At 38.1% G+C, this 24,086-nt stretch overlaps 1 protein-coding gene and 1 long non-coding RNA gene across 5 annotated transcripts in view; one reads left to right on the forward strand and one right to left on the reverse strand.

Moving 5' to 3' along the window:
• The window catches only part of PTN (pleiotrophin), a 96,753-nt gene that overhangs the window by 48,938 nt on the left and 23,729 nt on the right, over nucleotides 1-24,086 (forward strand). The gene's annotated exons all lie outside the window — the stretch shown is intronic.
• Nucleotides 18,878-24,086, reverse strand: part of LOC113618054 (uncharacterized) — a 36,602-nt gene continuing 31,393 nt past the window's right edge. For all 3 annotated transcript variants that reach the window (XR_003431867.1, XR_003431866.1, XR_003431865.1), the window contains 2 exons: nucleotides 23,544-23,616; nucleotides 18,878-19,007 (listed from right to left, as the gene is read on the reverse strand). This is a non-coding gene — a long non-coding RNA (uncharacterized LOC113618054). The remainder of the gene's footprint in view (nucleotides 19,008-23,543; nucleotides 23,617-24,086) is intronic.

A 24,086-nucleotide genomic window follows, 5' to 3' on the forward strand; every position in this document is an offset into this window, starting at 1 on the left:
GGCATTTTGCTTTTTCCCCAGTGAGTAGTTACACGGCTTGGGAGATGAAAACATGCCTGGCCCATATCAGCACAAACCAGTTTCAATTACTTATTTCTAGTCCCATGAGTCAGAAAGTAGGAGCTGGTTCCTCGCCCTCTATTTATGGACTCTTCTTTTTCTCTCTTATCTTTTGACTTGGGTGTGAAGCAAAAACGGCCTAAACAAACTCTGTTGTTGAGCTCCTCACGAGACCCAGTTTATGTTAACCCATTTATAAAAGCAGGAATAGCTCCAGAAAAGGAAAGTTCCCCGGAGGGTGACATGTGGAAGAGCTGGTCTGAGGCAAGTGGGCTGCAGGATGGGGCTCTGCTACTTGCATATTTTTGCCTAACATTTAGGTATGAATCTTCATTTCTGGGAATTGGCAAAAAGGGAAAAAACAAACTGTGGCACATCTACTTGGTAGGAATTATGCAGCCATTAAAAATAGAAATTAAGACATAACAAAGAACTACTAAAAAAAGCCTTATGACTTGTTAAATTTTGAGAATAACAACCAAAATTGTGAGTATCATAAGTGACTATGTAAAAATAAATATGAAGGTGAGGAAAGTATTAAAGGTAATTAAAAATTAAAACAATTTTGCTAGGGTGTTAGGACTAAGGATTCAGTTTTTTTCTTTTTAATTGTCAAAATATTGTTTTATTCCACATTTTGATGATTTATTTTTCCCTTTTTGAAGATGACCCTGCCAAAAGTTACCCACTTGACCCTACATGGAGTATTTTCCAGTGGTGGCGGTGGAAAACTACAAAATTCATGTGCCTTTTCTTTGGTTCAGAGCCAGCCCAAGATCCAAGGGTCCTCATGCTTTATCAGAATCCTAGCTTTATTCCTTAGACACAAAGGGACACAGGGAGTGAATGACATTAGGTCTCTAGAGGAGGAAGGAAAGGACGTAATCCCGATAAGAGTGGGCGGTTGAAACCTGGCCGAGTTACACCTACTTTTCAAGTTTGTCAAAAGAACTCACAGTCATTTTTATCCACTGCCTTTGTCTGGAAATTTATAGGTTTCAGCAACTCTGATTGGAAACTCCATTTAAAGAGTCTGACATTTTCACAGCCCATGAAAGAGAAAGTGAAGGAAGAAAATTCCCTTCAACTTACTTTAGTTGGAGCCTTGAAGAAGAGTCAGGGCCTGTTTCTTTGCTCAGAGTACCTGGCCAGGTTTAGGATGCTATTGGAAGCGTTAATTGGCACTTGTGACTTAAGCCCAAACTGGTGGTCAGGAACAGTCAGGGATTTGTAGGCATTGGTCATGCAGCTGTAGATGCTGAGCCTGTGAAGTAGAGGTGCGTGCCCAGCTACACTAACGGGAACGAGGCGTCATCTCTTAAAGATGAGAGCCTCGCTCCATATTTAATTCTCAACCTTCATATAGACTCTGGATATTTAATAGGAACTATGTTGCTTTGATATGACCAGGCTGAGAGTGTGGATCAAATTATTTTGTAAAATGAAAATGACTTTAGTGTATTTTTCGGATGGCAAAAATACACTATAATATACAGTATTTATAAGGACTGCAGAAAATTTAGAAAGCATTAAAAGCAAATTAAAATGTCTTACATTCCACAGGACCTCAGTGAAAAATTTGGTATATTATATGTGTGTGTGTGTATGTATATTTTTTTAATTAAATGGGATTGTATAAATGGAATCAGCCACTTCTCAGGTAAATAAATATATATTACAACTTTTCATGTGCATAGCGAGAGATCACATTTGAATGGCGACATAGAATTCCATTTTATAGATGCAGTTGTGAATCCATATTGAGTATCGACAACTTTCCGTTATCATGCATGTTATTTTGCAGCTTAGTTCAAGCTTTTACATAATCAGTTTGCATGTTTTTAAAGTGTTTTTAAAAACATAACAATAAATGTTTTAAAGGCTCACATTGTGTGAAGAGTAGGAAAATTTGATGTGGGAAGCAAAGCAATTATTTCAAATATAAAATTATTACTCTTTTGTTTCTTGAAATAGGAAGAGAGTTGGAGAGGGGGACATAACTCCGTTGTTTTGCCAAAATATTTTAAGTCAGCCCAGAGAAAAAAAGTGGTTTTGAGAGAAATCAGAAGACTTTGTCACCTTTTGGCCACCCCTTTGCACCCCCAAATTTTTGTGATTAATCTTCAGTTGGTAACTTACCTTTTCTACATATTCAGTTCTTGTACTGTAAGAAAGGATACTAATAATTACCACTTGTATACTCCACTGGGTTAAGCTCAAATGATATAATGAATGTGGAAGTACACTGAACTCTAAAGCAGTATTTACTTGTTATTACTATTATTATTATTATTTATAAGTCCACATGATTAGTGGACCAGAGGAATTTGAAGGTCCTGCAATTTACTTATGAGTTTGTAGAAAATTGATTAGACTATTAATAGATAAGCTCATTTTCAAGCTAACTGAAATATCCATTGAAGTCCTAATCAAAGGTTAGTACTTGTTTTATGAAAGTGTTTAGCCCCTTGTTTTTGTTTTCTGTTGCCATGTAACAAAGTACTGTAAACTAAAACACCACCTATTTACTGGCTCACAGTTCTGTAGGTTAGAAGTTTGGGCATGGTGGTTGGGTTCTCTGCTCAGGGTCTTGAGACTGAAATCAAGGGTTGGCTGGGTTGTGTTTCTTTCTGGAGGATTTGAGGAAGAATTTGCTTCCATGCTCAATCAGGTTATTAGTCATTTTCAGTTCCTTGTAGTTGTAGGACTGAAGGTCCTGCTTCCTTGCCGGCTCTCAGCTGGAGGCCACTGGCTTCCTAGAGGCCATCCACCCTCCTTGCCACATGACCCGTCCATCTCAAAGCCAGCAGGAGAATGTTCCTTGTGCCAAATCCCTCTCACATATCCCCTGTCTCTGATTGCATGACCCTAATTTAGTGGCCTCAGGTGATTAGGTCAGGCCCACTCAGATAATCTCCCTATGTTGAGGTCATTGATTTGGGGTCTAACTGCATCTATGAAATCCCTTTACAGCAACACTTAGTGTTTGCTTGAGTAATTAGGAGAAGGTATTTTACAGCAGGGACCGGGAATCTTGGGGACATCTTAGAATTCTGCTTGCCATACCCCCGAAAGCTGAGGTTCTTCTTTTCCAATGATTCAGAGGACTGTTCTTTCTGTAAGAACAGACCCTCCAGTGTGGAAGTCATTAGTAGATCCGAGTTCTATTGATAGAAACCTAGGAGATCCCATTTCATTACTGAGGTTCTAATTTCACAATGACAGTCATGTTAACCTACTCTTACTAGTCCTACGAGAACAGGCTTAGAAATCTGATATACAAAGTTCATGTTTCTACCAGGACCTATATGAATTGGGCAAGATGCTTAACCTCTTTGATTCTGTTTTTTCTACCTGTAAAATGGTGATGATACTACCTGTTTTGCAAGATCGTTGTGACTATTAAATAAGAATATGTGTATACAAAGCTTTAGTATAGCACCTGCATTTAAGCGCAAAATAAATAGTCATCTCAACTTGTTTCAGTGAGGAGGAAAGCAAAAGAAAGTGCAGATTTATATTATTTTCTTTTCTTTTAAATTAAATCCACCATTCAGCAGAAGGGCTGATTCTGCTGTTTTTGTGCTGTTACTGAAAATTATATCCTGTAATAATATCAGTATTAATGAATATATTGTATGCATTTTGGGGCTTCCCTGGTGACACAGTGGTTAAGAATCCACCTGCCAATGCAGGGGACACAGGTTCAAGCCCTGGTCTGGGAAGATCCCACGTGCCGTGGAGCAACTAAGCCCGTGCGCCACAACTACTGAACCTGCGCTCTAGAGCTTGCGAGCCACAACTACTGAGCCCGTGTGCCACAACTACTGAAGCCCATGCGCCTAGAGCCCGGGCTCCGCAACAAGAGAAGCCACTGCGATGAGAAACCCACGCACCGCAACGAAGAGTAGCCCCCGCTCATTGAAACTAGAGAGAGCCCACGTGCAGCAATGAAGACCCAAACGCAGCCAAAAATAAATAAAAGAAATAAATTTATATGCATTTTTAGTTTTCTTGAGAGATGATAGGTCTAAATTTTCCAAACTGCAAATGAAAATTTTGTTTTCCTCAAATAAATGTTTCTTTCCATCTATGCAATATTTATTCCTGATTTTTAGGTCACCACACCAAATTAAATATACTGATTTTCATTGGAGGCCCCTAGAATGTGGTCAAATACCCTCTAAAGTATAAAAAATAATCACAAATCATACTTCACATATAAGTGAGCTGGGAAGTGAGGAGCAACACTGAGAATGAAGCCAGGCAGAGCTTCTGATTTACCCCTGTATTTCTGGGAAATATTTCGCCAGGAAGATAGGGCTATAAAACCAAGTCATAACTTTGATGCTTCGTAAAATTCCTGAAAGCCAGTATATCCAAATACATAGCTTACTTTTCTGGGCAAATTTTTCTCCCATTAGAGCAATAGGTTTCTTACCTGGTTAAAGAGTTTGCATATTAAACAACAGTTCACTTATCAAGATTCACTTTATGACCTTTGCTTCACTAAACCTTTATATTATGAACTTTACTCAGTCCTAGTCAATCCCTTGCCTTGAAAGATTCGACTTCAACTACTTGAGACCAGATCCCCCAAATCTATAAATATCCTCCCGAATCTACTCCTTCTGAGATAGTGAGATGTGGTCAGGTTATATCTTCCTTACTGTAGTAGGTTTAAAATTAGCTTTGCTTAGTTAATAGATTTTTCTGGTTGGTCTTCTGTGGGGAGAGTCCACGGTTGCTAATAATTATCATATGCACCTTTTATAATTTGGAAAACTGTATTAAAGAAAAGAAATCGTCTAGTAAATAGGTCTCCCTGGCTTCAGAATGGACCACATTGTAAGCATTTTGAGAAGCACATACTGCATAAGGCTTTTAATTCCGTGGGACGCTTGGTCATATTGAGCAAAGGAGCTACATTTACATTTTCAAGAAAACCTTCAAGTTTTAGTTTACTTTCTTTATGGATAAGGGTCACATGTTACTTACTTATTTATTTATGTCCACAGAGTCTTGTACATAACAACACTAAATAAATTCTAGTTGATGGATTAGGAGTTGAAGGATCAATTTAAGGTCACTCCTCTTTCTAAAATTCTCTGAAAAAAGGTACAATTTGTTTGTACTTAGATCACATCCTAAGCAAAAGGAAACTCCATGTCGACCTAATAGCTGACGAGCTTTACATTTGGTAATTCATAAATCCCTTTTTATAAGTGCTCTGGAAACAGCAGTTATTTAAAAGAAGCACTGCAAGTAGAGATTACCAGTGAATTCATTCACAAATTGTGACTGTGGAATGTCAAGAGAGGAGAGAGAAAAACTTGACTAGCAGAACAGCAGCTATTATACCATATGGGGAACAAATCTTGTTTATTCAGTATGCTCCTTTGTAAACATACGACTAGAATGAGATTTCAAGCTATGAGATGGGATAGCTGATGATTTCCTGTCATAAAACATGGAAGAGACATATTATATAGTAAATTGAATAATTAATTAGGATTAAAATCAAGTTAACTTCTTATCTGGCTTCACTACTAACTAGCTGTGTGGTTTGAGGTAAGTTATGCAATCTATTCAATCTTCAATTTCATAGTCTATTAACTGCAGATTAACAGTGCCTGCCATTGTTTATCCCACAGTGGTTTTGCGGAATTGAACAAGATAGTATCATACCATTTTGGGGTTGAAAAGTAGTTAATAGTTATTTAGTCTAATTAGTGATTTAAAATGAAAAGTGCTTTAAAGGAAAAAATTTAATACCATATATATAGTATTTTAAACATATCAGACCCTTCAATTTTTAACTCATTCTGAAAATACTCCTCCAAATTTGTGTCTGTTTTCTGAAGAGAGTTGCCTTATCTCTACATTTGCATCACTTGACCTGGTGCCTGGTGTGTTGTACACATTCACACCATCAATTTATTCAGTCTAAGTGAATGATTGAGTGGAAAACAACATCTTTACCTTTAAGGAGTAGACTGGTCTCAGTTTCTCCTGATTCACTTTCTTTTGTGTTCATTGGGTTTACATGTCCATAAATTGGAGCTAATGTCCTCATTCTACAGCTCTGATGTGTTATGACAATTGAGGTGAGAATAAGAATCGCTGCAAGCTAGTAACTTAAGTTGCTATGGGGGTTTTCTAAAACTGTGATGAGACTGAGGCTGTCAGCCTCCCATAGGAAGCAACTAACTATGAATAGTGGAGTTTGGAGTGTTTTTTAGAGAGCTGAGAGTTTATGCCTTTATGTACTAATTCTTTCAGCTCATTAGCTTTGTAGATGTAGCCTTGTAAAACTACTGTGCATACTTTTCTATGTTGTTGATCACATATAAGAAACATCGGTGTACACTGATGATATCAGCTGTCTTGCAGATATCAATACTGTGACATCTGGGTGCTCCAATCAGGGAAAACTGAGTTGTTGGGGGCTATTTGACTCTATCCTAAATGACTCATATGTACATATGAATTTTTAAAAATAATTTTCCCATATTTTCCTTTATCTTTATGCTGATACTGATGTACTTGGTGATAGCATTTATTTTCTTCCTTCTAATTTACTATGGACCTGAAAACCAAATAGCCAGACCTGTAGAATTATATATGAAATTCAAAAGATAATGATCAATATCCTAAGGGTATCAACCATGTGATACTGTTTCATTGGGTTGGGCTGGTCAGTCTTTTAAACATTATTCATTTATTCATTCAGTAAATATTTGCTGAGTACCTAGGTAGTTACTAAGTATGGAGATTGAAAGACGTATAGAACACAGTTTTATAGATATATAAAATTTCTGGATTTATTTGCTAGTAGAACAAGATATTATTTTATGGTTTAAAAGAAATAATATGATCTAGGTTAACAACTACTTTAAATCTAGTTAAAATTTGCAGCTGCAAGGTAATAATCTCTAACCTATTTGAGTGTTGTTCCCTGCTGTCATCGTCATGTTAGACATATAATCAGAGTTAATTTTGTATCCTATTGTCTATGTAAGAGTTGCCAGGAATTCACCTCATTTACCTCTGAGAAAAATTAAATGCAACTTACGGTGGAGAGATTCCAGCTCACATAAAGAAGAATTTTCTGTTTGAGCTTCTTAAAAATAGAATGTACTGATTGCTCATTAGCTTCGTTTTTCCACCCATATTTACCATTTGTATATATTAAGCGTGTGGTCCAGTAAACACTTCACTGTATCCTGTGAAGCACTGTGAAGCAAGTTATTGCCATTTGCTTAAGTTATTGATTTAAATACATTCAAATGCAGGACTTTCCAGTTATCATTATTAATTTTTAATTCATTTATTTCAAGTCAACATTGTAGTCCATTAAGAATAGAATTAATCTTCAATTTATCATCAGTGTAATTTGATAGTTCCCCCAGTTTCAAGTGGTCTGCACATTAACTACAATCCTGTTCATGTTTTCATTCCAAGTATTTGCACAGATTTTTACAGAACAGAGTTAAAGAGAGAATCTTCTGTGAATTTCTTATGGACATCTCGTTGACTTCCTCTATTATTTTTCTCTTTTCTATTTGTCAGTTTCTATTCTGATCCTGATTATTTCCTACCTGTATTTAATTTTTAAATTTATTTATTTACTTATTTTATTTTTGGCTGAGTTGGGTCTTCGTTGCTGTGCGCGGGCTTTCTCTAGTTGCGGCAAGCGGTGGCTACTCTTCATTGCGGTGCGCGGGCTTCTCATTGCGGTGGCTTCTCCTGTTGCAGAGCACGGGCTCTAGGTGCGCGGGCTTCAATAGTTGTGGCACGTGGGCTTCAGTAGTTGTGGCTCACGGTTTCTAGAGCGCAGGCTCAGCAGTGCCGTGCACGGGCCTAGTTGCTCCGCGGCATGTGGGATCATCCTGGACCAGGGATCAAACCCATGTTCCCTGCATTGGCAGGCGGATTCTTAACCACTGTGCCACCAGGGAAGTCCCTACCTGTATTTAATTTGGATTTGAATTTTTTCCTAGATTTTTGAGATGGAAGATTAAATTACTGATTTTAGATTTTTTTCTCCCTTTCAATATAAGCACTCTCTGGTGGAATGGGTAGTTATATCACAGTGTACCCACCTCACAGAGTTATTGCCTGACTGGAACTTCACTGTCTTACTCAAGAGGTATGTTTTCAGACTGTGTCAAAATTTCCTGAAACCTGGATACTCTAAGGCCCTAAGATCACTATTATTAGCCACCTTCTCACACAACTAAATAAGTTTTATTTGGCATGAAGGAACCATTTTGATCTCTTTGTCACTCTTTTATAAATTTCAATGGTAGTTTTAGCCCTCAGGCTAATTATTTCTAGAAAGGATGGAGTTCAGTAAGTGGGGCATTTGATGCTTCCAAAAAAAGGAAAAAAAAATCAACAACCTCCTTTTTTGACATGGAAACCATGCAGAAGGACTTCACAGGATCTCTGAAGGAACAAGAAGCAATTGACTCTCACGAACCATCGTGAGATGTGATACTCAAGTCCACATTCCTTTACCAACAGTGCATTCAGTGAATCATTAGATGAAAGAAGAATGAGTGGAAGGAACTATGTGTATGAGAGAAGAGGATGTGGAAACGAGGTGAAAATAACCATGTAAGCAGAAACAGAAAGTGGGCTTTTAGAGGACAAGGCGAGTGAGCAGAATCACAACGCCTGATTTTAATGTTTCTAGTTTCCAATGTTACATCACTTTCAGCATGTTTTTTAGTAGCAGACTTTTCACCGTTGATAAAATATGATGAAGAATGCAAAGAATGAGGCAGACAGAATGAATGGGGGTGAGGTATCTCTACCAAACTACAAGGTCACTTGATGTTTTAAACTAACCTGATGTAATGTTCTGGTTTTGGAAGATGTCACTAGGTCCCTAATGAAGTGAGTTTGCTAGGCTTCTAACAAGATTTTCCTCTTTCCCAAAACAACACTCTGCATAATCAATTAAGCCTTTCCTTGATTTCTTTTCTTGTTTGTTTTTTTTTTTTCCCATTCTTCTTTATTTTTTTAGTCAATGAGCTCTGCTCTAAATGAAAGCTGGAGTTGTATGAACTGAATTGGCTGGAAATAGTAGCTGAAAGGCGTGCAAATCAAAGCTGGCAAGTTTCAGCTCTTCCGTTCCTGAAGCAGAGGCTAACTTCAATCCAAATGGCTTCCTGGGCAATTGTTTCATTATTCTAGCGCTTTGTTCCTAGTATGGAACCAGGCATTAATAACCCAGACTTTGCAAGCTAAACCAAGAAAACATACATCACATCTTTACCTTCAGGTGTCTTAGTACCCATCTTCCTAGCAGTGTGGGAACTGTGTAGGAAGGGATTTTAAATCACTCATGGGTTCGAGGTGGGTGTGGAGAGAGGGCAACCTTTAGGCTCTTTGATCTTTCCTGTTCCATCCTAACCTAGCATAGGCCCTAAACTACAGACAGAGGAGAAAACTAGGAGCTCTGAAGTCAGGCAGCTCTACCCACTTTGGTACCTATACTAAGGACAAGGATTTTTAGTATCTTTGCAGGAGTTATGTACCTATATCTACATCTATATATTTCCATACACACATATTTTGGGGGGTAAAATTATTTGTAATTTTGCTTTTAGAAATTATTTGCCCTCAAGTCATTCATTTTTAGACTGTCACTAAGTACATTCAAGAATTCCTGCAGGACTTCCCTGGTGGCACAGTGGTTGAGAGTCCGCCTGCCAATGCAGGGGACATGGGTTCGTGCCCCTGTCCAGGAAGATCCCACATGCCGCGGAGCGGCTGGGCCCGTGAGCCATGGCCGCTGAGCCTGCGCGTCCGGAGCTTGTGGTCCGCAACGGGAGAGGTCACAACAGTGAGAGGCCCACGTACCGAAAAAAAAAAAAAAAAAAAAGAATTCCTGCAAAGTGAGAAAATGTAATCTAGAGATTTTACATAATTCACATTTTTACAAGGATGTATATAGCTCCTCAAAAAAGTACTGATGGCTCTCTCCTCTACTGCACAGATAGCATTGTGATGGGCAGAGAATTAAATACGGATGTGGTTCTTGTATTCTCTCCCCACATCAGCTTCTAGAAAGTATAAAACCAAATGTTGGTAAATTATTAGTAAGTATAAAAGAGTACATCATGGGAATTTTGTATTTTAACCTCTCTATTCAACTTTGTGGTTAAGAGCACAGACATAATTTGATTTTAACTATTCTAGGTTCAAATTCTATTTTTTTTTTAATTGAAATATAGTTGACTTACAAACTCTGCTTCTAACACTTTGTGATCTTGGGCAAGTTACCTAGATTCTTTAACTTATGTTTTACTCACCTGTAAAACTGAAATAATATTGACTGTTTTCTAATGTTGTTGAGAGGATAAAAGATGAAGCTTTTAGCACAGAGCAAAGCCTTTAATCCATGATGGCTATTATCTTTCCCTACTCTTATTTTCCCTTTGCCTTTTTCTTTACTTTTATTATTTCATCTTTCTAGAATGTATATATTTTAAAAGGTACCTTAAATTATTGGAAGAAATTGGACCATAAATAATTTAAATAAGTAATCAAATAGTAAGCAAATATTTAAATTTTTTATTCCTAAAGAAATTATGGTTTAGAACAAGTGTTTTCAAATTTTCAATATCACCTGGGGATCTTGACCTTGTTAAAATGAGTATTCTAGTTCAGAAGGTCTGGGGTGGGACTTGACAGTCTGCATTTCTAACAAGCTCCCAGGTGAAGCTGATGCTGCTGTCCTTACAGGAGGGCTTTGTGGAGCAAGGGGTTCAGAAAAGCGGCGTAGAGCTTTATAAAAACACAAAGTATCCAGTGCCTAGCACACTTTGACTCGCAACCAAGAGCAGTGAGATGGTGTCTTATTTCTCTTATGTTTTTTTTTTGGCGGTACGCGGGCCTCTCACTGCTGTGGCCTCTCCCGTTGCGGAGCCCAGGCTCCGGATGCGCAGGCTCAGCGGCCATGGCTCACGGGCCCAGTCGCTCCGCGGCATGTAGGATCTTCCCAGACGGGGGCACGAAGGCGTGTCCCCTGCATTGGCAGGCGGACTCTCAACCACTGTGCCACCCGGGAAGCCCTGTTTTATGCTTTTATGAGTAAAAGATTCCTTTCTTTAATCCAAATTACCTGAAAGAGTCCCATGGGATTCTATTTCTGACACAAGTCATTGTCTTTGCCGTCCTTTTGAGTCATAGCAGTTCCCTGAGCAGACACTTGGTCCCTTGACTCTTGGACAGAGTCTTTTCCATTACACTGCGGCAGTTCTCAGGGCCTTTCATTATGTCACATTGAATATTTATTAGGCTCTTCTAACATAATAACTCGGCCGAGTCACACAGATACCCACTGGCCAAGAAACAGTCTCTAATGATTGTTTCAGAAGCAGCTATGTGCTTTTTTTTAACTTCACAATTTTGCTAAAATATACCTCAATGTTACCAGTGATTCCTTGTTGCTAATTCCCATAGGCACCTATCTCTAGAATTTGACCCTGTTCATTATTTCTTACTTCTTGAAACTTCCTGTTTGCTTGGTTTCCATGATTCAACTTCCTTTGCTTGCCTCTTACTGCTCTGTTGCTACCCTCGATTCACTTATGTAAGAATTAGAATTCTCACGTCTTGTGTACATCTTCAGTTCTTACTCTGTGTCTTCTTACTCTGTGGTCTCTTAGGTCGATAACTACTATCTCTTTCAACTCAGATATCCTATTGGTACCTCAAACTCAGTGTGTCCAAACAGATCTTTGCTACCTTTCCTTACTTAACCTTAGTCATTTAACATCTTTAAGCTTTTTTTTTACTGATCTGAAAAGTCAGGCTAGTGAAGGAACCTAAATAATCAGATGTCTGAGAATTAATATATTAATAGATACTATATTAACTATATTATATATAAATATCTATTATGCATATTGTGAGATTTAAGATATGTCGGTTGCTGAGAATACTGTCCTTAGGATAGATCTGAGTGTGTATTACTTATGAATCTGTTTAAAACCATATTGTCTATGTTCACACTTACCTCCGGATTGAAGATTAGAATCTGGGAGATGTCCTAGATTTCTCCTTTCATAGTACATTCAATTAATGTGATAAGTCCAATAAATTTTATCCCTTAAATAACTTTTTTTGGTCTTCGCTCTATCCCCTTTCCAGTGTCACAGTGTAAGTCTTCTCAGTGTTTCACCTGGATTATGTCAACTGCCCTTGTCTAAGCCTCCCTGAGTCTAGGCGCACATCCTCCATTCACTCTGCTTACCGATTGCTGAGTGCTCTCTCAGATTCACAGCTGGTCATGGTCCTCCTTCTCTCAAAATTCTTCATAGCTCCGTATTTCCTAAAGTAAAACATCATTGCATTTCTCACGTGACCCTTATATATGACAAGCAAGAAACATCAAGATTAGTCTCTTCCATCTCTTAGTTTCTTTTCTATTTCTCAACTTTTCTCACTGATGCTTGAGCAATTTTTAACTAATCATTGATTCCTGGAATATATCACAGTTACTCAAACCTGCAGGCCTTTGCCTGCATGTTCCTCTTTCTCTAAACTAATCTGTTATTTGAGATTAAACTCAAAATTAGTCTCCTCTGGAAGCTTTCCTTAAAGACTCTGAACATACTTAGGTAACATTTTTATGCCCGTTAAAAAGAAGAAGAAGAACAAAACTATTACAGCAATTTTCTAATTTTAGTGCATCATTATTTTATCAGGAAATAGTGTTGGATTTGATTCAGGTTTTTTATGGCATCTGTTGAAATAATCCCATGATTTTTCTCCATTATTCTGGTAATTCTGCTAATGCAATGAAATACATTGGCATTCAGCTGTTAAAACAGCCTTGCATCCTGGAATAAACATCACTAGTTATGATTTATTAGCTTTTTATAATATTTACTGGATTTGATTTACTAATATTTTTAAAAGATTTTTATGTTTATGTTCACGAGGAGTGTTGGTCTATAGTTTCTTGTAATGTCCTTGTTAGGTTTTGGTATCAAGTTCATTCATACTGAATTTTTTTCTACTTATACCAATTAGAGTGGTTAAAACCTTAGATTATGATTCTGGATTAGCCTGTTTCTTTTTTCAGTTCTGTCAGTGAGTAATTCATGTCTTTTGAAATTTTATTATATATAAACCCATTTGGTATTATGCCTTCTAGAACAATAGATACTTTTTCTAATTATGAAATGTCTCTATTTTGTTAATTCTTCCTGACTTGAAGTCTACATTGACTGTTACTACTATAGCCACACTAGCTTTTTTATGATGACTAGTTGTGTGGAATAACTTTTCCCATCCTTTAACTTTTAACGTAATATATATATATATATATATATATATATATATATATATAGCGTATCTTTTGTAGATAGCATGCAGTTCAGTATTGCTTGTTTCTTTAGTTTGACAAGCTGTGTTTTTTGATTAATACGTTTCGTCTATTTGTATTTAATGCAATCATTCATATGTGTACATTTACACATACTTTCTTGCTATCTCTTTTTATCCCATTTGTTCCTTGTTCCTTTGTCCCTCCTTTCTGATTATTTTAGGTTAATCAAACCTTATTTTAAGTTTCCTACTTTAATTTTTCTACTCTTTTCAGTTGTAACTCTGAATTATTTCTTTTAATGGTTGCTCTAGGAATTGACATATGTATCTTTGACATATAACTTCCTATTCAAAATGAACATTACACCACTTTATGTAAAAAATCCTTAAAACAGTAAAATTCTTGCCTCCTTTATCAAAAATAAGGTGACCATATGTGCATGGGTTTATCTGTGGGCTTTCTATCCTGTTCCATTGATCTATATTTCTGTTTTTGTGCCAGTACCATACTGTCTTGATTATTGTAGCTTTGGAGTATAGTCTGAAGTCAGGGAGTCTGATTACTCCAGCTCTGTTTTTCTTTCTAAAGATTGCTTTGGCTATTCGGGGTCTTTTGTGTTTCCATACAAATAGTGAAATTTTTTGTTCTAGCTCTGTGAAAAATGCCATTGGTAGTTTGATAGGGATTGCACTGAATCTGTAGATTGCTTGGGGTAGTAGAGTCATTTTCACAATGCTGATTCTTCCAATCCAAGAACATGGTATATCTCTCCATCTGTTTGTGTCATCTTTAATTTCTTTCATCAGTGTCATATTTTTCTGCATACAGGTCTTTAGTCTCCTTAGGTAGGTTTATTCCTAGATATTTTATTCTTTTTGTTGCAATGGTAAATGGGAGTGTTTTCTTGATTTCACTTTCAAATTTTCATCATTAGTGTATAGGAATGCCAGAGATTTCTGTGCCATTAATTTTGTATCCTGCTACTTTACAAAATTCATTGATTAGCTCTAGTAGTTTTCTGGTAGCGTCTTTAGGATTCTCTACATATAGTATCATGTGATCTGCAAACAGTAACAGCATTACTTCTTCTTTTCTGATTTGGATTCCTTTTATTTCTTTTTCTTCTCTGATTGCTGTGGCTAAAACTTCCAAAACTATGTTGAATAAGAGTGGTGAGAGTGGGCAACCTTGTCTTTTTCCTGATGTTAGTGAAAATGGTTTCAGTTTTTCACCATTGAGAACAATGTTGGCTGTGGGTTTATCATATATAGCCTTTATTATGTTGAGGTAAGTTCCCTCTATGCTTACTTTCTGGAGGGTTTTTATCATAAATGGGTGTTGAATTTTGTCAAAAGCTTTTTCTGCATCTATTGAGATGATCATATGGTTTTGATCCTTCAATTTGTTGATATGGTGTATCACATTGATTGATTTACATATATTGTAGAATCCTTGCATTCCTGGGATAAACCCCACTTGATCATTGTGTATGATCCTTTTAATGTGCTGCTGGATTCTGTTTGCTAGTATTTTGTTGAGGATTTTTGCATCTATGTTCATCAGTGATATTGGCCTGTAGTTTTCATTTTTTGTAGCATCTTTGTCTGGTTTTGGTATCAGGGTGATGGTGGCTTCGTAGAATGAGTTTGGGAGTGTTCCTCCCTGTGATATATTTTGGAAGAGTTTGAGAAGGAGGGGTGTTTTCTCTTCTCTAAATGTTTGATAGAATTCACCTGTGAATCCATCTGGCCCTGGGCTTTTGTTTGTTGAAACATTTTTAGTCACAGTTTCAATGTTAATGCTTGTGGTTGGTCTCTTTATATTTCCTATATCTTCCTGCTTTAGTCTTGGAAGGTTGTGCTTTTCTAAGAATTTGTGCATTTTTTCCAGGTTGTCCATTTTAGTGGCATATAGTTGCTTGTAGTAATCTCTCATGATCCTTTGTATTTCTGCAGTGTCAGTTGTTACTTCTCCTTTTTCATTTCTAATTCTATTGATTTGAGTCTTCTCCCTTTTTTTCTTGATGAATCTAGCTAATGGTTTGTCAATTTGTTTATCTTCTCAAAGAACCAGCTTTTAGTTTTATTGATCTTTGCTATTGTTTTCTTCATTTTTTTCTAATTAATTCTGATCTGATCTTTATGATTTCTTTCCTTCTGCTAACTTTGGGGTCTTTTTATTCTTCCTTCTGTAATTGCTTTAGGTGTAAGGTTAGGTTGTTGATTTTAGATGTTTCTTGTTTCTTGAGGTAGGATTGTATTGCTAAAAACTTCCCTCTTAGAACTGCTTTTGCTGCATCCCATAGGTTTGGGGTCATCGTGTTTTCCTTGTCATTTGTTTCTAGGTATTTTTTTATTTCCTCTTTGATATCTACAGTGAGAATTGTTACTTCAGCTTTCTTTTGAATTCCATTTGCATGGAATATCTTTTTCCATCCCCTCACTTTCAGTCTGTATGTGTCCCTAGGTCTGAAGTGGGTCTCTTGTAGATGGCATATATATGAGTCTTGTTTTTGTATCCATTCAGCCAGTCTATGTCTTTTGGTTGGAGCATTTAATCCATTTACATTTAAGGTAATTATCGATATGTATGTTCATATTACCATTTTCTTAATTGTTTGGGTTTGTTATTGTAGGTGTTTTCCTTCTCTTGTGTTTCCTGCCAAAGAAGTTCTTTTAGTATTTGTTGTAAAGCTTGTTTGGTGGTGCTGAATTCTCTTAGCTTTTGCTTGTCTGTAAAGGTTTTAATTCTTCTTTGGAATCTGAATGAGATCCTTGCTGGGTAGAGTAATCTTGATTGTAGGTTTTTCCCTTTCAACACTTTAAGTATGTCCTGCCACTCCCTTCTGGCTTACAGAGTTTCTGCTGAAAGATCAGCTGTTAACCTTATGGGTATTCCCTTGTATATTATTGGTTGTTTTTCCCTTGCTGCTTTTAATATCTTTTCTTTGTATTTATTTTTTGATCATTTGATTAATATGTGTCTTGGCATGTTTCTCCTTGGATTTATCCTGTATGGGACTCTCTGTGCTTCCTGGACTTGATTCACTATTTCCTTTCCCATATTAGGGAAAATTTCAACTATAATCTCTTCAAATATTTTCTCAGTCCCTTTCTTTTTCTCTTCTTCTTCTGGGACCCCCTATAATTCGAATGTTGGTGCGTATAATGTTGCTCCAGAGGTCTCTGAGACTGTCTTCAATTCTTTTCATTCTTTTTTCTTTATTCTGCTCTGCAGTAGTTATTTCCACTATTTTATATTCCAGGTCAGTTATCCATTCTTCTGCCTCAGTTATTCTGCTATTGATTCTTTCTAGAGAATTTTTAATTTCATTTATTGTGTTGTTCATCATTGTTTGTTTGCTCTGTAGTTCTTCTACGTCCTTGTTAAATGTTTCTTGAATTTTCTGCATTCTATTTCCAAGATTTTGGATCATCTTTACTATCATTACTCTGAATTCTTTTTCAGGTAGGCTGCCTATTTCCTCTTCATTTGTTTGTTCTGGTGGGTTTTTACCTTGTTCCTTCATCTTCTGTGTATTTCTCTGTCTTCTCATTTTGCTTAACTTACTGTGTTTGTGGTTTCTTTTTTGCAGTGTGCACGTTCGTAGTTCCCATTTATTTTTGGTGTCTGCCCCCAGCGTGTAAGGTTGGTTCAGTGGGTTTTGTAGGCTTCCTGGTGGAGGGGAGTAGTGCCTGTGTTCTGGTGGATGAGGTTGGATCTTGTCTTTCTGGTGGGGAGGACCGTGTTCGGGTGTGTGTTTTGGGGTGTCTGTGAACTTAGTATGATTTTAGGCAGCCTCTCTGCTAATGGGTGGGGTTGTGCTCCTGTCTTGCTAGTTGTTTGGCATGGGGTGTCCAGCACTGGAGCTTGCTGGTCGTTGAGTGGAGCTGGGTCTTAGCATTGAGATGGAGATCTGTGGAAGAGGTTTTGCCGTTTGATATTACGTGGAGGTGGGAGGTCTCTAGTGGATTAATGTGCTGAACTCGCCTCTCCCACCTCAGAGGCACAGGCCTTACACCCAGCCGGAGCACCAAGACCCTGTCAGCCACACGGTTCAGAAGAAAAGGGAGCAAAAAAGAAAGAAAGAAAATAAGTAAAATAAAGTTATTAGAATAAAAAGTAATTATTAAAAATAAAAAATTAAAAAGTAATAAAGAAAAAAGAAAGAAAGAAGAGAGCAAGCAAATCAAAAAGTAAATCCACCAATGATAACAAGTGCTAAAAACTATACTAAAAAAAGGGAAAGAAAGAACCCTAGGCCAAATAGTGAAAGCAAAGCTATACAGACAAAATCACACACAGAAGCATACAGATACACACTCACAAAAAGAGAAAAAGGAAAAATATGTATATATCGTTGCTCCCAAAGTCCACCTCCTTAATTCGGGATGATTCGTTGTCTGTTCAGGTATTCCACAGATGCAGGTACATCAAGTTGAGTGTGGAGCTTTAATCCACTGCTCCTGAGGCTGCTGGGAGAGGTTTCTCTTTCTCTTCTTTGTTCGCACAGCTCCTAGGTTTCAGCTTTGGATTCGGCCCCGCCTCTGCGTGTTGGTCACCGGAGGGCTCTGTTCTTCGCTCAGACAGGGCGGGGTTAAAGGAGCAGCTGATTCAGGGGCTCTGGCTCACTCAGGCCGCAGGGAGGGAGGGGCACGGAGCGCGGGTCGAGCCTGCGGCTGCAGAGGCCGGTGTGACGTTGCACCAGCCTGAGGCGCGCCGTGCGTTCTCCCGGGGGAGTTGTCCCTGGATCCCGGGACCCTGGCAGTGGCGGGCTGCACAGGCTCCCCGGAAGGGAGGTGTGGAGAGTGACCTGTGCTCGCACACAGGCTTCTTGGTGGCGGCAGCAGCAGCCTTTGCGTCTCATGCCCGTCTCTGGGGTCCGCGCTTTTAGCCGCGGCTCGCGCCCGTCTCTAGAGCTCCTTTAAGAGGCGCTCTGAATCCCCTCTCCTCGCGCACCAGGAAACAAAGAGGGAAAAAAAACCCTCTCGCCTCTTCGGCAGCTCCAGGTTTTTTCCCGGACTCCCTCCTGTATAGCCGTGGAGCACTAACCCCTTCAGGCTGTGTTCACGCCGCCAACCCCAGTCCTCTCCCTGGGATCCGACCTCCAAAGCCCGAGCCTCAGCTCCCAGCCCCGCCCGCCCCGGCGGGTGAGCAGACAAGCCTCTCGGGCTGGTGAGTGCCGGTCGGCAGCGGTCCTCTGTGCGGGAATCTCTCCGCTTTGCCCTCTGCACCCCTGCTGCTGCGCTCCCCTCCGTGGCTCCGAAGCTCCCCCCCACCCCCCGTCTCTGCCAGTGAAGGGGTACCCAGTGTGTGGAAGCTTTTCCTCTTTCATGTTCCCTCCTAGAGGTGCAGGCCCCGTCCCTATTCTTTTGTCTCTGTTTTTTCTTTTGCCCAACCCAGGTACATGGGGGAGTTTCTTGCCTTTTGGGAAGTCTGAGGTCTTCGGCCAGCATTCACGAGGTGTTCTGTAGGAGCTGTTCCACATGTAGATGTATTTCTGATGTATTTGTGGGGAGGAAGGTGATCTCCGCGTCTTACTCCTCCGCCATCTTGAAGGTCTCCTCTCATTGTGATCTTTAAACAAACAACGAGCCTGCATGATAAAACTAAATTTTCTTACAGGAGGATACTGAGAGTAAAAGGGAGTGACTGCTTTGTCCACATCACAGATATAATAAGTGACGAAGCTTATATGGAAGAAATCTGGCTGACTCCAAAGGCTCTTCTCTTCCCACAGTATTAAAAATTTTGTTTTTAATGCCTTATGATTTTCTGAGATATTTTCCTCATATTTGTAATCATACTTGTTATACTGTGTGTTTGATCTTTGATAAGAGGACATAATCATGTCCAACTTTAATGTGAGGTATGGAATAGTTAGAATACAAACTTGTAAAATTCCTATTTTTGCTACCACAAGCAAGGCATTTTGCATACTCAAATATATTCCATATTTACATCACCTACTTGAGACATTTTCCCATTTCTACCTTTTGAAAAAATACTGTTTTGTACCATCATATCCCCTACTGGGTAGATCTTGATATTGGCCAGACCAGTGACTTTTAAATACATTTTTCTTTCTTGACAAATGACAACTTACAAGGAAGCCACTAAGGAAAGTAGTTAAAGAAGAGCTGCTCCAGCTGAAGCTGAGATAAGGGTGGGAGCTATGGGCACAGAAGGGTGGCTTTCAACACACATTTTCAGGATCCTTTAACGCCTGGCAGCAGCCTTTGACTTCTTCCTGGAAACACCGGTGCTCTAAAAATCACTGCTTTAGCCCAACTTTATTTTTCTAATGAATATCAGAAGGGATTTTTAAATGTGTGTGTGTATGAACTTTTTTTTTTGAGTATGAAGTTTTTGAGTCTTGGAGCTCATTCTTGACTCCAATCATAATACTTTGGTAATAAACACCCCAAAATGAACCAAAGTACATAGAACAGCCACAAAACTGATAAACAAAAATAAAAACAAAGCCAAAAGGGTAACAAATGTACTATATTAAAGATATCTGGATGGACTGTTGAGTATGGTGGCTGCCCCTCTGGTGGTAATTTAGGGTTTTAGTCACGTTTATACAACATGCAGCCTTTTCCTCCCTCCCTGACCTTCCCTTGTTTCACTTCTCCAGACCAGTTAATAACTCTGTCTATCTTCCTCCCTCACAGCTCCCAGGATTAACTCATTTTATCTTTCTCCTTTTGAGGTCCACCCACTGTTACTTACTACTGTACACTCTATTCTAATCACATTCTGTCACTGAATGTATTATAAACATCATCTCCACATATTCACTTATTTGGTCCTTTCTGCCTGAATTTCTCTTCCTTCCCTCTTTCCTTTATTTGGAAGACTTCAACTATTAAAAAAAAAAAAAAGATAAAATATACCCAGCCCTCTACCTCACTCAACCTTGCTAAGCAAAATTATCACTTGAGCCTATGTACTGAGCTAGCACTACGTGTATAAACTTTTAATGATGTTTACCATAGTGAATCATTTCTCTCCCTTTTCTCCCAGTTAGACAGAACTCCTTTAGGGGGAGGGCTGAATCATATTCTTTTATCATGTTCCCATGCCCAGCATACACCTGGCCCTTAGTAGGTGCTCTAAAAATCAGTGAATAGATGTCTAAAGAAGATGTCTTAAAATATCACATTTTTCCAGCAGGTGCCACCATGCCATGAAAATATTTCAGCCTTAAAGTTGCCTGTTTCTATTGAGTTGTACAAAATTAAGTGAATGTCCTTCTTTATCCACCTAATTGATAATGCACTTAGTTAAAATCAAAGATGGAACACTGTTGAACTCATTCCTGGGGTGTGAGTAGAGTGTACCTGAGGTCATCATGCACACACGTGCTTGGGACACATTCTTTTCAAGGCTTAGTGTTTAAATAAGCTTAACAAGGTCAAAGTGAAGGTCTGATTTAGCAAAAGATTCCATTGTAAACATAATGGCTATTTATATGAGACTTTAGGAATCTAAGGCAATGACCAAACCATTTGAAAATAAATCAATGAGGATTACGACTTGAAGAAGAGTTGGTGAAAATAAAGAAAAGTGACCTATAAAAAGGAAAAATAATACTTTTTCACAGAAATTTAGGCAGGTAGATCACAAAATATCTAGAAAAGTCTGATGATGTGTAAGATATGATGCAGAAGCATTGCAAATCATTTACTGACCATTCCTGTATGTATGAAACTGCTTTAGATTCTGGTTGTTTCCAGCCCAATTTCTTCAGTGAATTTTATATCCCATGGTATAGACAAAGGGCTGAGACATCATTTTAGCATGAATATTAATTCCTCTGTTTGATACCATGTTTTGGCGATAATTTTTGCTGGCAAAAATTTTACTGAGTGGCAACTAAGTGCTGGGTCCCTATCCTAGGTACTTGAAATAAAGAGGGCAGTAGAACAGTTTCACCACACAAGAGGCATAAAATGCAGTTGCAAAGTTAGATTTTTTTTTCATTTCATACACGTTAAATTACATCAACAGTTTCCCTAATTCTCAACATGGAGTCTCTTTACTTCAGCGAACTCCAAAGAAATACTGGGCATGAAGGTCCTTGAGTTTATTTTAGCTTTTTAAGAAGTCAAAAGGCTGAACAAATTTGTATACTTAGAAAGCTGAACAAATCTTTAGTTGGCATTAAATCATATCTCTGTCTCCTTTTTTGTTTTTTAAAATTTTTATCTTTTGAGTTTAGATATTAGACGGCTTAAAGTGTCATGCTTGTTATGTCTTAATAAAAAGAAGAACTTCCTTTTAGTAAGTAATACGAGTGTAGGGGTGAATTAACTTTATTCAACAACTAATAATATATTTCTTGATATTCTGGGTTAGCTCTGTGTCTGCATCTTGCATTTTCACAATAAACCTCTCAAGTTGTTGTTATAATCAAACCCACTTTGTAGATGTCAAAACAGCGGTTCAAATGGTTGTGATTTGCCCAAGAACATTCCAAAAATTATATGGTGGAGCTGAAGTTTAAGCCAAAGCTTCTGCCTCAAATCCTATATTAGTCATTCCAAACAGATCACTGAGAGACAGATTCCAGCATTCTTGTTTTGTGTTTACACGAGATGTTAATCATCTTTAAAAATTCTAGATCCTATTAAAATGCTAAAGGAAAGGAGAGCTCTCTTTTCCTTTTCATCAGCGATTTCTCCATAGAAGTGACCAGGACTTAATAAATTAACACTTTTCCCCTGAGTTGGTTTCAGAAACCAACTCAGGGGAAACTCTGAACTTCATACTTATTAGTGACTGAGATAACTCAACAATAGTTTCCAGACAACAGCCATCTAGGGTAGTCTTCAACTTAACCGTTAAACCCTATGAAATTAAATCTGTCAGAGTAAGCACAACACAAGATGGCAGTAGGAGGGGGTGAAAATAAGTAAATTATTCAAAAGAACTGAGCTGACTTAGCAAGGCTTATTCTGCCACTGTTTTATTTCCCTCCGTGTGAAAAATAAGTCATGATCCTGACCACTTCCTTAAGGTCAATGTTCTTGCCTCCATGCTCATCTAGCAACTGTTGGATAGCAGGCAGGGTTAAACCATATACAGATGCTTTTGCCTTTGCTTGATGCTAAGGACAAATAATCAACTATGCAAATACCACAAGCAAGGGAAACTGTTATCTACACATGTTTAATTACCCAAGGTTTTACCACGGTACCAAGGCACCAGCATGCTACTTGGGCTTTTGGATAATTTGAGTCATCTCTTTTCTAAACTCCCTTATTCTCTTCTTTTAAATAACCATTTTTTCATTTGCTCTACCCAAAAAAATCTTAAGCTATCAAAATAGAGGCTTAAACAGAATGGTAGGCAAAACAGGAGGGAAGGGAAAAGAGGTTGAGAAGATTCTCCAACTCACACCTACTGCTGATCACATACTTTACACATTTTCCCTGTACACATGGAATTGCATGCATTTTTCTTTAGAACATCTAAAAGCTGAAATGTAACCGCTTGCCCACTCATTAAGATTCCGAATTTTTCTGAATCAATAGGAGAAATAACATGGACTAGAGTGCACTTCCGTTCTACCAACTCTCATCCCAATTCCTCTCTCCTTCCTTCCCCTCTGCTCCCACTATAGTTAAGATCACTTGTTTAATAGACCATTCTATGACTCAAAAGAAATTTTTGGTCAGGAAATTCTGGCCCATGTGGGATTTTTTTTTCTTGAAATTAAGTGAATTTAACTTGATTGAGAGAAAGCTTTTTGGAAATAATTATAAAAGTAAGAACTTAGCAATGTCAAACTAGAAATGCTGAAGTTAAAATAGCCAGCAATAGCACCTTTCTATTAATAACTCTGTGTGTGTGTTATTTATGGAGGAGTTCTTTCTGTTTCTGCCAAGTGGCCATGTTTCCTCAGTGACATTTCTTTACAAGGCTCTGCAAGCATCTCTCCATTGCTTGGTCAGAAAGTTCTCTCAAGAGCTGTGCTTTCATGATGGAAATTTCTGAATTCTCATCTAATTCACAATCTAAATATTTCAGGTATTCAAAGGTAATTGTGAAACATAAAGGTGTATTCCAACTTGGAAAGAAATATGTTAAATTTTTAAAGTTCTGAATTTAAAAGTTAACTTACCCTTTAAGAAAGTTCAGATGAAAAGTTTCTGCCACCGAAGTGGTTAGTCACTGAGAGGATGTTCTTGGACAGCCTTTGGAGAAAACAACAGAAGACCTTCACCTTGGTTCACATTACACCTAATAATTGTAAATGACGCATGGCTAAGTCATATATGTGTAGTAGTGTAGGTGCACCAGGGTACTCAACTCTGAGAAGGCTTGCCAACCAGTACATCCAGATTGGCTTCTCATATAGTTCATGTCCAATGAGAGTCATAGGAAAAGTCTCAGCATCAGTAGGAACTCTTCTGTCTGACCATCAGTGAAGTATAGTTATAAAAATTTAGCATTAAGAGGAAGAACAAAACACCTAATTTTAGATTTTGGAAAGTAATGGAGATGCTGAGTAGCTATTTAGGATGTAAGATTCATTGAAAGGACCAAATGACCAAAATACTAACTTTAACTGATAGATGAAATATGCTTCATCCATACAATGGAATCTAGAGTCATCAATTAAAAAAACACTAATAAGGGATAGCATTTCCAATGTCACAGAAAG

The sequence above is a fragment of the Aethalodelphis obliquidens genome, unplaced genomic scaffold (genome assembly GCF_003676395.1).
Source record: "Aethalodelphis obliquidens isolate GAN/ISIS:26980383/991018 unplaced genomic scaffold, ASM367639v1 scaffold5, whole genome shotgun sequence".
Classification (NCBI taxonomy): Eukaryota; Metazoa; Chordata; class Mammalia; order Artiodactyla; family Delphinidae; genus Aethalodelphis; species Aethalodelphis obliquidens.